Source organism: Balaenoptera ricei, chromosome 15, assembly GCF_028023285.1.
Source record: "Balaenoptera ricei isolate mBalRic1 chromosome 15, mBalRic1.hap2, whole genome shotgun sequence".
Taxonomy (NCBI): domain Eukaryota; kingdom Metazoa; phylum Chordata; class Mammalia; order Artiodactyla; family Balaenopteridae; genus Balaenoptera; species Balaenoptera ricei.
In genome coordinates this window covers 56,486,676-56,504,064 of record NC_082653.1, presented here as the reverse complement: position 1 = coordinate 56,504,064, position 17,389 = coordinate 56,486,676, and the positions used below count along the sequence as shown (strand labels likewise).

General features: G+C 38.7%; 1 protein-coding gene across 15 annotated transcripts in view; it reads right to left on the bottom strand.

The window, feature by feature from the left end:
- The window catches only part of RBFOX1 (RNA binding fox-1 homolog 1), a 2,209,300-nt gene that overhangs the window by 562,223 nt on the left and 1,629,688 nt on the right, over positions 1-17,389 (bottom strand). The window lies entirely within an intron of this gene.

Sequence of the window (17,389 nt, the reverse complement as noted above, 5' to 3'; positions counted from 1 at the left end):
AGTCATACACTAAGCAAATGATTGAGCTAGAATTCCAACTTACATATTTCTGATTCCAGAAACTGTGCTCTTAATAACCATGTCATGCTGCCTCCCTCCACATCCCCATGGCTTATATAGAAACAGAGGATATTAGGGTTGTTAACACATTACCATTGATTCAAAATTATTCCCTAAACTCTCTAATTTAAAAAAATAAGCTAAGAGTTTCGTTGAGAGGATAGCTTTTTCCACTGGTTTAAAATACATCAATGCACTTGCTACAAACCCAAGATACTTACTGTGGCTTAAAAGTCCCATCATGATCTGAACCCTGGCTGCTTTTCCAACCTGTCACCTCTCTGCCTTCTCTTTCCCGTCCTCACTTTGCTATCTTTTCTTCAATATACGGAACTCCTTGCAGTTGTACAGATGCATCATGATTTCAGTCGACTTTGGGTAATTTTACTTAATGTTTGGTAAAATGTCCTCTCCTTTGTCTTCATTTGTCTAACTCTTTCTTGGCCTCAGTTCTCAGCTTAGACAATCCCTCCTCCAAGAAGCCTCTTCTGCCTATTCCTCTCAAGACTATGTGTTCCCATATAATCCTAAACTTTCTCTGCCTAGCACACATCACATTATTTAAATCATCCATTGACTACTCCCAGCAGACTGTAAAAACCTTGAGGACACGGCCTGTATCCTGCGTGCATCATACATCAATGCTTAGCACGGTGCCTGGTACACAGGATGTGATCATAGCCATCAGCCAAATGGATGCTGGGCCTCTCCAGAGACCTCTCTGTCTCCATTTACCTTAAAAGTGAGTAGAATACTGCTTAAGGAATCATCTAATGGCAGCTAGACTGGCATTCCACCAAGTCACATGAATTGCATTTTCTTATCCCCATAGCCCTTGACTGGTATCATGGGTTTTCATTTTCTTTTCTAAAAGGTTCAGTTTTAAGCTTTAATAAACTCATTGAACGGAAATGTACAGTAGGCGAGAGCAGTAACCCATCCACAGCTTGACTATTTATTTACTACTTATTTGCTTATGAAGTGAGGCTTCATTCCCGTAAATTGGCTTAGGAGGAGAGGTTGGGACAAGCAGAGACACTGGTGCATGTGATGCAATATTGCTAGCCCACTGGGAACCATAGCCATGAAATATAATACCTTGGCCTCAAAAGTACTTTGGATGACTCCTCATGACCTGATCAGGGATTTTCCTTTACCCCTAGGCTTTCAGAGGCAGATACAGCAGTGGGAACAGTGAAAATTGATTGTTTGCCTGTCTTGAGCTTTCTCTCAGTCTGGATGTTCAGGAAGGTGGTGAAAATGACTTTAGACCTAATATGTGGTTGGTGAGTGTGACAAAACTGTGGACCTAACTAAGGTGTATCACATGGAGACGGGAATTTCAGAAATCACAGCTGCCTGTGCCTCAGTTTCCCCATCTGTAAAAACGGGCACCTAATAGTACCCAAGGACTGAGGATCATTGTAAGGGTTAAATGAAAAGAGGCACCTGAAGCACGTAGCACAGTACCTGGCACTCAGTGTTTGCCCAATAAATGTGAGCTCTTATTATCATCACCCTTAATACAAAGCTGTTACAATATTAAGTCCTCAATACATGTCATTGGCCATTATTACCATCATTGTTGCTTTTATGCTTTTCTCAGTGCTTCCCAGGTAGGCATTTAATAAATGTGGTAGGAATCTCCTAAGATGGTTCCCAAAGATCCCTGTCCCTGTGTGACTCACTCCCCTTGGGGGTGGACTCGATTAATGGACTGATTTCTCACAAATAGAGTAGAGCAGGAGTGATGAGACATCACTTCCAAGATGAGGTAATAAAATGACTGTGTTTTCCATCTTGGGTGAACTCTCTCACTCTCCCTGGAATTGCTTATTCTGGGGGAACGAGGAAACTTGACATACGGCAGCCTTCTAATGAGATCCATGTCAGTGAGTTGGGCAGCAGACATTCTGCAGCCGACCGAGAGCCACACGAGAGAGCTCAGAGGTCGATCTTACTCTGGTAGGGCTTTGACAATGATTTTTGCATCACCCAACCCACCAAAACTACTGAACAAAGACTACTCCAAATTATGCTTCAGCTAAAGCATTCCTGACCCAAAGAAACTATGAGATAATAAATGTGTTGTTTCCAATCACTAAGTTTAGGTACCATGTGTTATGTAGCAATGTAACACTAAGAAATAGTATTAGCTTTTATTTTCCATTAGAATGGAAGCTCCATGACTAAGACTTTTGAACATCCTATTCACCACTTTGTCAAATATCTATCAACATTCCTGGCACATAGCAAACGCTCAAAATATATTTTTCTATGAAGGATCAGGGGTCAATCTAAAGATTCATTAATGTGGGAATGCCCAGTCCTCACCTGGAGCTTTTCATCAGCAATGTAAAAGAAACATACCATTTCTTCATGAAAGGGATGACACCAAATGCAAAAAAGAAATATCTTTTGGACCTGTATTTGAGGAACATTATGTAACACATGATTTTTAGGCAAATGTTTTCATATAGTCCTTAAACCTTATCCTGTTTGCAACCTCAAATCCCTTCTCTACTCCTAACAGCATTAGCTTCAAGGCCAAGTGACCCTTCCCTACCCAGACAATTTTCCAACCAACAAATACTGTGTATTCATCAGTCAGCTTAGGCTGTTTGCAAACCACAATAGTTACCACGCCTAAAGCTAAAGACAGCAGTAAAGAAAGACAGAGATTGGCACATAAACATAAAGGAAGCAGTTGCCGGACAGATATCAGGGTGTTCCATGTGGCTAAACCCGAAATTGGGGTGGAGAGTAGAGACGAAAAAGCTACAGGGGCTCTCATTTCCAGCCAGGCAGGGGAAGGAAGGGAGAGACGCCTCTCAGCCTTGAAGAGACTGTGCCCAGGAGGAGAAGGCGTTTCAGAACCATTCAAATGACAGAAGGGAAAGATCTTGAACTAGAGGAGATGAAGACATGGTATTCAGTTCTCATTAGGCCCACGGTGTCGATTTCATTTGGAACCATGTTCCAGTGCTAATTTTCACAGTGCTTGAGTGCTTCTTACAATGAAGAGCACTCACTCATGCTTTGATGCAGACTGCATGGCCCATTTCTGTGCCTACATTAAAGGGTACAGTGAGCATATATGTCCTTCCCAGGGGTAGAAATTTAGAGCTGTTGGATATATGACCTTGGACCTCCACAGCAAAATGGCAGCTCCCCCAAGTACTGATGTTTTTTCATACTGACTTGGATGTAAAATGTCCAAAAGGTGTGTTGCACACATGCATACACACGCACACACACATCACTTTCCTAGTTGTTTTGTATTTTGCTACTTTTTGAACACCACATAAGGAATGCTTTGCCTCTGAAAACTAACTCGTCTCTTAGGTGCAACTAAGAGTGAATAACTCAAAGGGTTTCAATTTTTCTTTTTAAGGTGGCTCAAATCTGAGGTAAGAGACCATTTTGCCAAATTCGAGGTGGGAGTTTTTTGCTCATAAAGCTCATTGTACATCCATTATTGGTCATATAATTACAAAACTAAGCACTCACCATGCTAAAGGCACAATGGGTGATTTTTTAAAAAGCCTCAAGGCTTCTACTTCTAGGAATACATTCTATTAAAAAAATTCACCCACGCACACAGAGGTGCCTGTCCTGAGATGTTTGTGGAGCACTGCTGATAACTGTGAAAACTGGTGGTGAAGAGGGACTTAATATCCATCAACAAGGGAGTGAATATTCAGATAAATGAGGACACATTAGTAACATAAGTGATTATTGTAGCTTTAAAAAAGAATGAAATTGATCTACACATTTTGACATACAAAGATTTCCAAAATGTATTGAGTGGAGGGATGCTGAATCAGAAGAGACCATAGTATGTTCCTCTAGGCTAAAATAATATGTATCTATATATTCATAATGTGGATGTGTATTCAGTTGAACTATATAATACATTGCCATTTTTATAATTCTAAGTGGTCAAATATCAGCAATGATATGTGGTCTGACCTACTATATATCTAGATAAAAAGAGAAAGATATCTAATATATATCTAGATAGAGTATTGGTGGGACCTTGTCAACAGGAGGGGAATGGGGTGAGGGGTGAAGAAAGAAGGGGACTTTTGCCATTTGCTTTGTGAGCATCTTTACTGTTTAGATATTTTACCAGTCTCTTCCACTTAAATATGTGATAAAATAAGCCACCAAAGTCCAAAAAAGGTAGGGGACTACTCATAACCGAAAAGAATGGAAGCTGCATCTTCAATCTTCACGCAAATCAACTCATAGGATATCTCTCCTCAGAGAGCTCACTCTTGAGTTGACTGTGGTCTGGCACATGCCAGAAAACGTGGAGACATTTAATTATCCATCCCATCAGGCTCCTGAAGCCTTCTCTGAATCGAGTTAGGTGAGTTTGAGTCACCCTTGTATTATGGAATGACAATCAACAGCATTGTTGACCCCTTAGAGGATGGAAGCACTTGCAGGAATGGTCCCTAATTGGATGCTTTCCCCCAAATATCAGTTAAATCAGTTAAGTAGTGTCTTATTGCTATCATCACCATTATTGATTGCTATTATTACTATTATTCCTGTTCCAAAAATAATATGATGGAGACCTAGAAAAGATGAATGATCTTTGACACACAAGTAACAATTGCAGAAATGGAGCTCAAACCTGGGTCTTCTGAATTAAGGTCGATGAGCTTATTACTTTGACACACACACACAAACACGCACACACACACACGGACTTTATATACTGAGGCTAGATTTAAGAGAACCTTAAATTATTAGACCGAAGCATTTAAAAAAAAAATCCCGTAACAGCGTGTGTGCAGCTATTAAAGGTTCTGAACGTAAGAGTGACACCGTTGGCGAGAGAAAAGGGAACCCTTGTACGCTGATGATGGAAATGTAAATTGGTGTCGCCACTATGGAGAACAGTATGGAGGTTTCTCAAAAAAACTAAAAACACCATATGACCCAGCAATTCCACTCCTGGGTATTTATCCAAAAAAAACCCAAAACACTAATTTGAAAAGATACATGCACCCCAATGTTCATAGTAGCATTATTTATAATAGCCAAGACATGGAAGCAACCTAAGTGTTCATCAACAGATGAACGGATAAAGGAGATATGATATCTATATCTATATCTGTATCTATATCTACAGATAGATAGACGGACACAATGGAATACTACTCAGCCATAAAGAATGAAATTTTGCCATTTGCAACAACATGGATGGACTTGGAAAGTATTATGCTAAGTGAAGTATGTCAGACAGAGAAAGATAAATACTGTATGATATCACATACGTGGAATCTTAAAAAAATAAAACAAACCAGTGAATATAACAAAAATGAAACAGACTCACAGATGTCGAGAACTAACTAGTGGTTACCAGTGGGGAAAGGGAAGGGGGAAGGGGCACGATATGGGTAGGGAATTAAGAAACACAAAACACTATGTGAAAATAAATAAGCTGCAAGGACAGGGAATATAGCCAATATTTTCTAATAACTACAAATGGAACATCAGCTTTAAAAGTTGTGAATCACTATACATCAACTATACATCAGTTGTACATCAACTATACCTCAGTAAAAAAAAGTGACTCGATGGGCAAAGTCCTTCAAGAGGATTGGTTTGTTGATTGTGTACAAAATAAACGGCATATAACGACACAGATAAAGTTTAGGGGATTCTGATTTCTTCTTATCAGGAACTTTAATAATTGAAGACTTGGTATAATGCCTAAAACCATACTGTATTTTTGTCTTTAACAAAATCTCTGTCTCTATTTTTTGGTTTGTTTGCCTCTCTCTCTCCCTTGCTCCCTCCCTCACCCTCTTCTCTTGTCTCATGCGAAGTACAATTTGTATAGGTCAAGCTATATCTGTCCTTCAAGGATTAAGTCTGCAAGAATTCAGGGTGAGAAGTGACCTTATCAACTATGAATGAGACCACCTGCAGTACCTACTAAGTCAAAAATCTCCTGATCAATGTATACATGTGGATGTTAGCCCTGGGAGTATAAAGTTGATTTCCCTTCTCTGAGGGAAAAAAAATTAAATAAATTTGCCAGCATCTTGAAAATATAAAAGGTACAAAATAACCACCAGAATAGTTTTATAAAGACCAAGTCCTTTCAGATTAATCTAATCTTCTTCAGTAGAAAAAAGTTTTATACCAGGCACAGGTATGAACCATTTTTATCCAAGCAAATACTTAGTAATTTACTCCTAAAACCCCCAGGATACCCAGATATTTCTTCATCTGGTTTAAAACACAGGGGATACGATGGTAAAGCTGATATATTCAGTAACTCTTCTATCCCTCACTCCCCCCTCCCCTCAACAGCAGAACTGTATTACACACAGCACACATTTAAGAATGTAATATAATCAAAGGAAGCATTATTCTTACAAAGGCTATTAAAAGAGCTAAGTAAATTCATACAGTATAATAAAAATGATTTATTTACTATGAGAAAAAAACGGAAGGGAAAATAGTGCAGCTCAACTCCATCTGCAAAATCAGGTTCCCATAGAATATTAATCTTCATTGATTAGCCTGGAAGAAAAGCAAAGCTTTACACTTTCACTTTTACGGTGTAAGTTAATTCAAATACTTCAATTTGACAAAGCCCCATCTGATCACATTGAACTCCTCAATACCAAGCACTGCAGAATATTCTATTTGTCTCTTGAAATCATCAATTTATGTCCAACAACATCTGTAGGAAAATGAGATTTGCCAAATGTCTCAAGATAGGGAACCATAGTTTCTGGGCTTTTTGAGAAGAGCAGTTTTCTTAACATTTCTTTTTCACCATGCCCTCTAGAAGAATAAGAAAGGAATGAAGACTTCCCCCACCCCCAGAAGTATTGTTTAATGCCCCATTCCAGGGGTACACAGATTCCTTGGTGTCCATCCATAAGCAAAGGTTAAGAATCCTACTTTTATATGGCCAGTGGCCCTGGTGAAAATCACACATTGTTTACTACCCATTACTGTTTGGGAGGCTAGAATAAATACAGACATTTCAGTCTTTGCTCACTGATTTTCTCCTGTGACACTATCATTTTGTCGCATTATTTTTACAATAACAACAACCAAAAAATGAGTCATGTGTCAGGACTATTAATGCCAGTTTTTATTTTGTCGGGCCTCTGCCTCATTTAACTATGCAGAGGGCATATGGTTTAGGGTCCTTTGTGTCCCCAGGTAATACTCCAAATGTCACCAAAGCAACTAGACTAATCCTTGTGCTAGAGATCTCTGCTCACTGTAACCGCTGAGCACATGAAGGTCTTGGATTTTACAGCTAAAATAACCAGCCTGTTCAGTCTCTCTTGAAGCCTGAGCCCTGTGTTGAATTGTTCAAGCTTAACTCCATCCATACTTGCTGTGATGGGCAGGCAGTTTCATCTCTCTGCCCCTCCATGTCCTCAGCTGTAAAGTGGAGATGATGTCATTAATTATTAATATTAGCAAACTTCTAAATATCCAGGTGAATGAGAATGTCTCTGCTCTTGTGACAGGATCAGGACCGTCTGTTTTATTCAGCAAGCTTCCTCAATAATCTGGAGCACGGTTTATCATTATGGATTTGTCTGTGAGATGATTTGACATGCGGCTCTCTCCCTTGCACGAAATAAAGGTTCAATGAAGGCAGTGACTTGGTCTCAATGTCCCACCATCACATGACCAGCATGTAGCAAAGAAAGTGTCAGTACCAAGGAAAATGTCAATTCATATTCATCAAATGAATGAATGAATGAAATGGCCCAAGGGGCTCAGCTCATTATTTTTTCTGTGTGGAATTGGCTCCTCTTCTTTTCTTCACCTAGAGACCCCTCACTCCTTGAACCTAATGGTGTTATTAAGCAGAGGAGGAAATTTGGTCCCTATATGGCTGGCCTTATTCTTAGTGCCCCTTTTCCTAAGTCTGGGCTTGGGAGCCCTGGGTTCTGAGAAGTTGTACCACCACCTTATCCAGCCTGCAACCACAGAGATTCTCCTCTTCTGAGCTGAGTCATCTATCCCACACCTAGTTCACAGATGCCCACCCTCACTGGTCCAAAGGAACATCACCTTCCAGGTGGGGTGTATCCACCTGGGGACATCACCTTCCTTCAGGGCTCCATATTGCTTTAGGGTTCTGAGAGGCAGTTAATGAATCATTCATCTCATTAGCAGCAGGGAAATCCAAAAAGAGGGTTTGCTTGCAGGGACACCCCCCCTTCTATTTGTTTGTTTCAGGGAATGGTAAAGGGAAAGAGAATAGCAACCTGAGAAGACTGCGGCATAAAATAATTATAAGACACCCCAAGCTAAATATTAGAAAATATATGTGCATCCTTTACTTACTTTTTTTTTTTAAACATCTTTATTGGAGTATAATTGCTTTACAATGGTGTGTTAGTTTCTGCTTCATACAGCCACCTTGGAGAACAGTATGGAGGTTCCTTAAAAATACTTAACTTATTTTATCTATTTATCTACTTAAAAATCTAGTTCAACAAAACTGTAAATCCAATGCATGAACGTTATAAATATTTAAAATAATTCAAAGAGGTCACCCTTTGCCCATCCTAGCTTCCCTGATCCCTAGCAGTAATTTTTCAAGAGTTAACAGTGTCTGCTATCTCTTTATACTGCACATATATGGCCCCTTTTCCATCCTATTAACAAATGGAAGCCTACCACACATGCTGTTGTGCTTCTTGCTTTTTTCCCCCTTTAACCATACATCTAAGAGTTTGTTCAATGTCAGTGCAGATGAATCAACCTCATTCTTTTCATAAATGCACAGTATTCAGTCATAAGTGTGTAGCATGACTTGTTTAACTGGTCCCTACCTTGATGGGCATTTAGAAGCAGCAAACAAGGTTACATGAGCCTCATTATACATGCACCTTTGTGCACATGGGTAAGTATATATTTAAGATAAATTTCTACTAGTGAAATTAGAGGATCAAACAAGATGGACATTTTTAATTGCAATGGTTGTTGCCAAACTCTGGTATTAATTTAAACTTCTGTGTGCAGGGTCAGCTTTCATATTTTACAATCAATTAATAATATATTTAACAACTCCCAGTGAACCATGCTCAAACACACAAACACATGTGGGCAAATATAGGGAGTAAAGTAATTATCTCTTCCACTGCCATATACCCAGTACCTAGAAAAATATCTTGGAAATAGTAGGTGCATAATAAGTGTTTACTAGATAAATGGATGGATGGATACGTTTTATACTGTCCTTTGAATAGTTTAACGTCTAAAAGGTTACATTGCTCAGCAAGTTGTGAGTGCTTTTAAAATTCTTTGGGAAGCAAGCAAAGAACAAATTGTATATAAGTAAGATTAAATGAAGAGTTTCTTTATAGTTACTGGAAGGATTGTGAGCATATCTGTATAAGCATACACACGCACTCCCTGAACGTGAGTTCTCAATTAATCCCTTTTTCCCACACTTCTGATTCCAAAGTTGATGTTCATTATGGCCCCAAGGCTGTTCTGAATCATCAGAGATTAAGTTATGTTGAGCACAATTTTAGCGAAGTGTATTTTATTTCCTTCTAATTAGCTGAAAATTGGTCATCCCCACATCTTATTTCTGGGATCAGAATGATTAACCAGCATCTTCCTTTGCTTCATCTCTTCATCGCTCTGCCCCTACTTGCTCAACCTTTTGTCATTTTCACCCTCTTTATCTTTTCTAGGTCAACTGTATATTCCAAAATGATAATGAAGGGAAGATAAGGGGAGATAAACCCTATATTTTAAGTCAGAAAATCCCTCCACTCTTCAGAGTCAAGCAAACACATGTTCTGGGCCTCAACTATAGAAAAAGAGATTATTATTAAATGACTTTTAAGATCCTTTTCCGACACAAAAGACATATGGAAAAAAAAAAAGATTAGAAGACTTGAATTCTGTGTAGGCTCAATGGCTATAAAAAGTAACCCCACCTACTCTAGGATTCCATTTATATAAAATTCTAGAGTAGGCAAACTAATGTATAGGCACAGAAGGCAGATCAGCCGTTGCCTTGGGGAAGGCAGGAGGGCAGGAGCTGGAGGGGGAGAGGACAAAGGGGCAAGAAGAAACTTTTGGGGGATGGAGATGTCCCCTATCTTGGTTGTAGCGATGCTTTGCTGGTGTGTATATACATCAAAACTTATCAAAGTGCACACTTTGAATATGGGCAGTTTATTACACATTGTTCCTCAATAAATCTGTTTAAAAATAAAATAAACCTCTTGAGCAAGGAGGATAATGTACAAGAATCAAGAAGTTCTAAGTCGAGGTCTAGCTCTCACCCTGGAGTGGTCCCCTTCTTAACCCATTCTGAGCTAGCAACATCTCCAGAATGTGCTATGCTTTTGTACATACTCTCTATCTTCCCTTGGAAGGTCTTTCAGTCCCTGAAGGAAGGCCCCAATCTTTCTCGCTGACCTCATCATGTGCTTCTCTCCCTCTTGCTTACTACCTTAAAGCCATTCTGACTTTGAACCTAAATCATCTATTTCCGCCTTGGAGATTCTGTACCTTCTGTTCCCCCAATGCCTAGAATGTCCTTCCATTGGCTCTTTGCATGGCTGGTCCCTCTCACTTTGGGAATCAGCTTTAATAGCTCTTCCTCCAAGAATCCTTTCTTGACTAGCCCATCTGCAAATCCCACATAGATCCTGCATAGCACTTACCAACCTGCCATCATGCATTCATTTATTTGGTTTGCCTGTTTACTGTCTGTCTCTTACACTGGGATGCAAGCTTCAGGTCATCAAGGATCCTGTCCCACTTCTCACTGTTGCATGCTCACTGCCAAGAAGAGTGCCTGGTACATTAGAAATACTGGTTCAATTGATTCCTTAATATTCTATTTTGTTTGCTTATGTATCTGTTGAACACTGTTCATCAGACACCTTTTGGGTCATTTGTTCAGATCACTCCTTACTGAATTCACCTTAATAAATCCGGTGTTTCCAGGGAGCAGGGATCATGTGTTATGAATTCATATCTGAAGGGCCTAGTATGGGGCCCGCACATAGTAGATTTTCAATAAATATTTGTTGAATTAAATGAAATCATTACACCAGAAACCAAACAATTGTTATTATGCCAGGGCCTTGAGATAGACTTATTTCCAAAAGAAAAAGTCTTGAAGCACGTAGAAAACCCAAACATTTAAGAATAAAGGCAATGAGTAGTCTTGAAACAATGACCTAATGAACTGTAAGGGATTTCAAAGACTTAAGACTTAAATCATCACTAAAAATCACCAGGGGTGTTTGCTCTTTCGTTGGTTTTATCACCAGAAATGTAAAATGAACAATGTAAAGTTATAAAATACTTTTCAATCTGATTCTAGCATTTGCCAATTCTCAACTAACTTTACCATGTAATTAGCCAACACTGCCCATTCTTTGACCAGGATGGGTGACAGAGTTATCTCTAGAGACAGAAACTCACACACTCTCTCTCTCTCTCTCTCTCTCTCTCACACACACACACACACACACACACACAGCCATCATGCACCTGGAAGTTAAGAACACAATGGAACACACAGGTGTACTAGATTCAAAGACATGAACTATGACTTCATAGTTCATGGTGCTATTACATATCCACAGCAAAGGCGTTTCAAGGAGTAAGGAAGAATTCAACAGGGAGACACTAAATAGTGCTAAGTATTCTAGAACATTTTCTCAGTCCCATGAATACCAGAGATTTGTGTCATAAGCAATCTTATTAGACAGAGTCATTTTAGAGAGCTGTCACTAGCAAAAACAAAGACTAAGCATGGAGCAATTGCTTTTCTTGTCTAGCATCCATTGCCCACCTTTACCTGTCTTGAGTGGAACAATACCTCCTCCATTCTCAGATCAAATGTTGCAGAGAAGATGAAAACTCTTGCCTTCATGGGTGGTCATGAGACTCAGAGCTGGTCAGTCACCACATACTACTGTCGACCACTGTGATTGGCTAATGGATCAGCATATATCCTTAGCTGAACCAATAAGAGGCAGTCCTGGGGCTTTTGCTTAGACTTAAAGACTTTGGGGGCAGAGATGTTCTCTTTCAGCTAAAGGTGCTTAGCTAGAAGAACATAAGCTTGAAGTTGCTGGTGGCTACCAGGAAAAAAGGCTTGTCTGTGTCTGAAGCCTACATCAAAGAAAGCAGAGCTGAGAGAAGGAAAGACAGAGATTTCTGAGAATATTATCTGAATTTCTGGGTGCAGCTGTGTCTGAGATCTACCTCTTGGACTTTTCCATTTTGTATGCCAGTATATTCTCCATTTATGTGTGATTTTTGTCTAAGCCTATTTGAAGTGGTTACTTTTGCCACTCACAACTGAAAGAAGGCAGAGAAATACTCAATAAAAGAGCAAACGGTTGAAGATTCCCTTGGTATTAGATTCCCTTGGTTTACTGCCCTTGTCTCCATTGACTATGAACTGAAAACAACATGAAAAATACTTGTCTTCTGGTGTCATAGTTTAAATATCCACACTAAGGAGTCAGTGATCTAATAGAAAGAAGTCCTGAATTGACTATAAAAGACCAACATTCTCATCCCATTTTACCATTTATTTTAAAGCCAGGCAAACTGGGTCTTGAGCAACGTTTTTACTTTTCTAAACCTCACTTTGCTTAGCTATGATTTAAGTATAGTTTCCCTCCATCTCAGATTTAGGGCAGTCTGTGCTAATCAGAGGGGCATAACCCCCTGATGGGGATGAGGTGAGATGCCAGATTCATTTAGAAGCTTTTGCAAACTACACTGGTTCTCTGCCATGAGAAGTCACAATAACTACTGGTAATACAATATATCTTCAATTTTGTTCTTGGAAGGTGTGGGAGGGGAGGTGCGGACAGAGTTTAGAGTTTAATGATGTTGAGTCTCCAGTACAGTGCCTGACATTCAACATGTGAATGCTGTTTTTATTATTTAACTTGGCCTTAATTTATATATAAATTTAGGAAGTGCACATATATAATCCTAAAATTGCTATTCTGGTATCATATGGAATTGCTTTGTTTAACAAAGGATTTTAGATCTTGTATGTGAAAAATATGAAAGGAAGGTTAAATTCTGTTTTTACTCTTGTTACTACAAAATAGGGGGCAAAGTTGTCTTAACCAGCAGATGGCTGACAGATTCTAAGTGGCCATGCATCTTTGAAAGAGAGGCTCAGGTTAACAAACAGAAACAGCTGTTTGAGTGTTCCCACACTCGTGAAGAGCTTTTGCAAATGGTACCATTAGGCTCTGGTAGTTTCTCATGGCTTAGAGTTAAATGCATTTTAGGTCACAGGACTGGAGACTTCTGAAAGTGTTCACCTTGGAAGTGCTTATATATACAGATTATACCAATTCTGATACCACTAGGCTTGCTGGTTAGTATGTCCTATACGAGGCATATTCATTCATTTATATTGCTTTAAATTATTTTTACTAGGTAAATATCACATGTACATAACAGATACAATTAGAAACAGCAGAGAGGCAAAAAAGAGGAGAATAACAACCAGCCGTACCAACCACTGTTGCCATGTCGGTGTATATACACACTTTTAGAAATGAACTACTGCAAGGTTAATCTGGAGATTAACTTCCTGGGTTCAAATTCAAATCCTGGCTCTCTGTCACTTATTAGCTCATAAATTTAGGGAACTTTATAACCTCTCTGGTCCTCAATGTCATAACATGCATAGTGGGGATAATAATAATATCTTCCTTCATATCATTATTATTTTTAAGGTATTTCAAGTGGGACCTTATTGTATATATCTTTTTCTCATCTACCATTGCTAAACTTAGCAAAGAATCTCTTTCACATCAATTATTATACTGCATTTCTAAATTCAGTAGGACTGAAGATGGGCCACTTCCTTGTTAGAATGCAAGTTCCATGTGAAAAAAGGGTCCAGTCAGCTTCATTTGCTGTTTTATCCTCAGCCTCAGGCCTAATGCCTGGCCCTTCATAAGCAATTCCATAAACGCTTATTCATTGCTAAACTGGCTTGAGACTGGGAACGTCATGAACTCAAGATAGTTCAAGTTCTGGAAATCAAAACTGGTACAAATGCAGGAGAATGAGGTCATTGGTTTTCCATCCCCTCTTTAAAAAATCACAACTTGGAAGGCAACGGATGACTCTTCAAATGGTGTAACATACAACAATATCTTATGCAGAAGACTTGGAAAGCACCCACACTTTTCAGAAACAGTTTTCCATTATCTTTTTAGATGCGGAGAGAATTAGGGAGAGAGTTAGACATGGAAATAGAGAGAAAAAAGAAGAAGGAAAGAGAGAGAGGAAGGAAGGAAGGAAGGGAAGGAGGGAGGGAGGGAGGGAGGAAGAGAGAGAGAGAAAGAGAGAAGGAAAGAAAAAAAAGATGTGTGTGTGTGTGTGTGTGTGTGTGTGCGCGTGTGTGTCCATACACACAAACAGAGTTAGGCTCAAGCTTGCAATTGTATCATCCATTCTCCATGTGAAGCTTCAATCAACTCCAACACTGAGAATATACTTGCAGCACTCAATCGAAGTACATGCATTTTTGGTTTGAAAAGTTCTTTTGAAATTACACTGTGTTTTCTAATCTCAAAAAAATTGCTGGTTGGATGATTTTCATTTCTTTGTAAAATGACAAGTGATACTTCATTTTTTAGCAAAAGGTTAATGTTAAGTCTCCAAACTTTATAAATTGTCCTTTCTCCATAAAATAAACTATTGCATGCTGGTGTGCAAGATTAGTGAGAAATGTTCATACTGTTGAAAATAGATGAATTTTGCATTTCAAGGTGACAAGTGCAATGTCAGACCCAATCAATCGATCACTGCATAATTATTATTGCAAATGATCCATATCCATGCTGCGAACCTTAAGGGGAATTTAATGAAGCAGTAAGCACATCAATAATAAGATCTACTTTGGTCTCTATTAAATCTCATGATTCATAAATATCCTGGCATGTTTTATTCTCCCTTTAAATCCTGTGAAGACACCTAAAAAAGTGAATGCTTGAAGGCTACTATTTAACACTTCACTAAAGACAATTCTAAGGCTTTCAGTAAGATTTAGGCTCAGTATAGGATCCCTCTTTACAAACAGGCCAATGGAATCCAGTAGTCTATGGATATATACAGGATAGCGTTCCTCTGCAAAGTTAGAATCAAGGTAGACATGTTTCATCTCCCTTTTCAAATTTGAATTTCCACAGAGAAAACCCTTGCAAATAGCAGCTGAACTGGGATCCAATGACCAAGAAGAATATTTCTTTCTGAAGACAGAAAGAGTGGATCCTGGCCGGACTTTGCTTGCCTACACTGTTTTGTTATGTATGAGTTAGATAAAGGCATCCTCCTCTGGGCAGGACCAGCCCAATTTGGGTGTAACGATTGGCAGCTTATGTAATCTCTGTGCAAATAAAATGAATCTGGGTGGATGCAGCACCAGGCTATGACACACAGCTTGGTGAGGGGAGTCAAGACTGGGTTTCATCCTTGCCTCAATGCCTTGGTGCAGCTCACCAATCGTACAATCCCCAGACATGAAGTGCAGACAAACCAGAGCCACATGGTACCGGTTTAGAAGTCAGACATTCCAACTTCTTGATTTCTGAGCATCAGCCAAGTTCTGATAGCAAGACAGGCTGAGAGCAGGGACAGGCTTGGGAACAACACTTACACCTGTCTTGGGTGGCAAGCAAACACGTCTAAAAAATATGTCATGTGTTAAATACCAACTTTACATATCTTAAAGTTTTGCTCTCACAAAATGCATCTTGTAATAAACTTTCATCTTAGCCTTAACTGTCATATGATCTTTTCAAACAGTGTCACTTTTCAATATGTGATCTGCTCCCCTTCTACAATTGCTTTTGATTGTGTAAATGGGTACATCATTTTTGTCTCTCTGAGGCTCTTTCTTCCATCTAAAAGTCTCTGGTGTCGCTCATATATGCACTGCTATAGTCTATGATTGCTACTACCAATACTCTGGAATGTAACTCAGAGATTTCTTTCCATCACATATGAGAGTATTAATTTTTTCCTGAATTCCCTCTTACCTTCAATCAATAGTGCATTCTCCAAGCACAATGGTACATCACAAAGGTCTCCAGGCTAACGGAGGGTTGGCACAGCACTGCCTTAGTTTCCATAGCTGCCATGCTGGTGCAGAAAGAATAAATTCCTAGCCAGGGGAATGAGTCCTATACAGGTCAAGGAATACTTGTATATACAGCTTTGACTGTCTTAATCCTGGGCACACAGCTGCAGGAAGGCACCATCTACTCTATAAATAATACTGTAGCCTGAGACGATTGGCTTTTATTCTCTTCCAAACAAAAACTTGAGAAGATATTCAGTGTATTTAAATAACTCAGTATCAGATATCCTTGTCCATAACATATTTTCCCGTGCCAATATTTATTTCCTTGGGATATAATCCTTTCTCAGATCATAAAGTACACATTTCTCTCTTTTAAAAACAATCTTTATACTTGCAAACTAACCTCTAAAAATGTTTAGCAGTTTAGATGCCCACCAAAATTGCATGAGAATGGGTACTCTCAAACTCTGGCAAGCACTCAGTATATTACCCTTTTCAATCTCTCTCAATTTAACAAAACACTTGCTTTAGTTTGCATTTATTTGACATTGGGGAGGATGAACATAATGTCCTATATTTATGTCCATTTTATTTTTTCTGTCTGAATAATCTGTTCGCTCTCCTTTGCCCACTTTGTACAGTTTTAACATTGTTACTATTGATTTCATTAATATTTATCACGAGTTATGTTAAAATAAAATTTTAAAAACTATGTCCAATAATAAGAAAATGGGTAAGTAAATTACGGTACATCTGAATGCTAAAAAAAAAAAAGATGCAATCTTTAAAAACTCATATTTTCAAATAAATGTAGTAACATTAGAAAATGCTCCTAAAGTAATTTGTATGAAAATACAAAGGAAAAGGATATCCAAGTAAGTTCAGATATATAGATATTTTAAAACACGGAGAAATTTATCAAAATATTAAGAGTGGGAGTCATAGGTTAGGGGATTGGTGATTTTATTCATATTTTGAATTCTGTATAATGTCCAAATATTTTTTTTTTTTCATAAAGAAAGTAATCATTATTCTTTTTTAAAAGAACACTTTTCCAGGGCATTTTCTTCTACCCATTTTCAGAACACAGATACTAAGACCCAATATTGATTCATTCCTTTAGAGCCCAAATTTTAAAACTGCTTGTATCTGCTATTATCTTTTCTCTCCATCCTTCTCTGAAGCTTTTTCCCCCCTCTCCTTCAGAGTTAATTA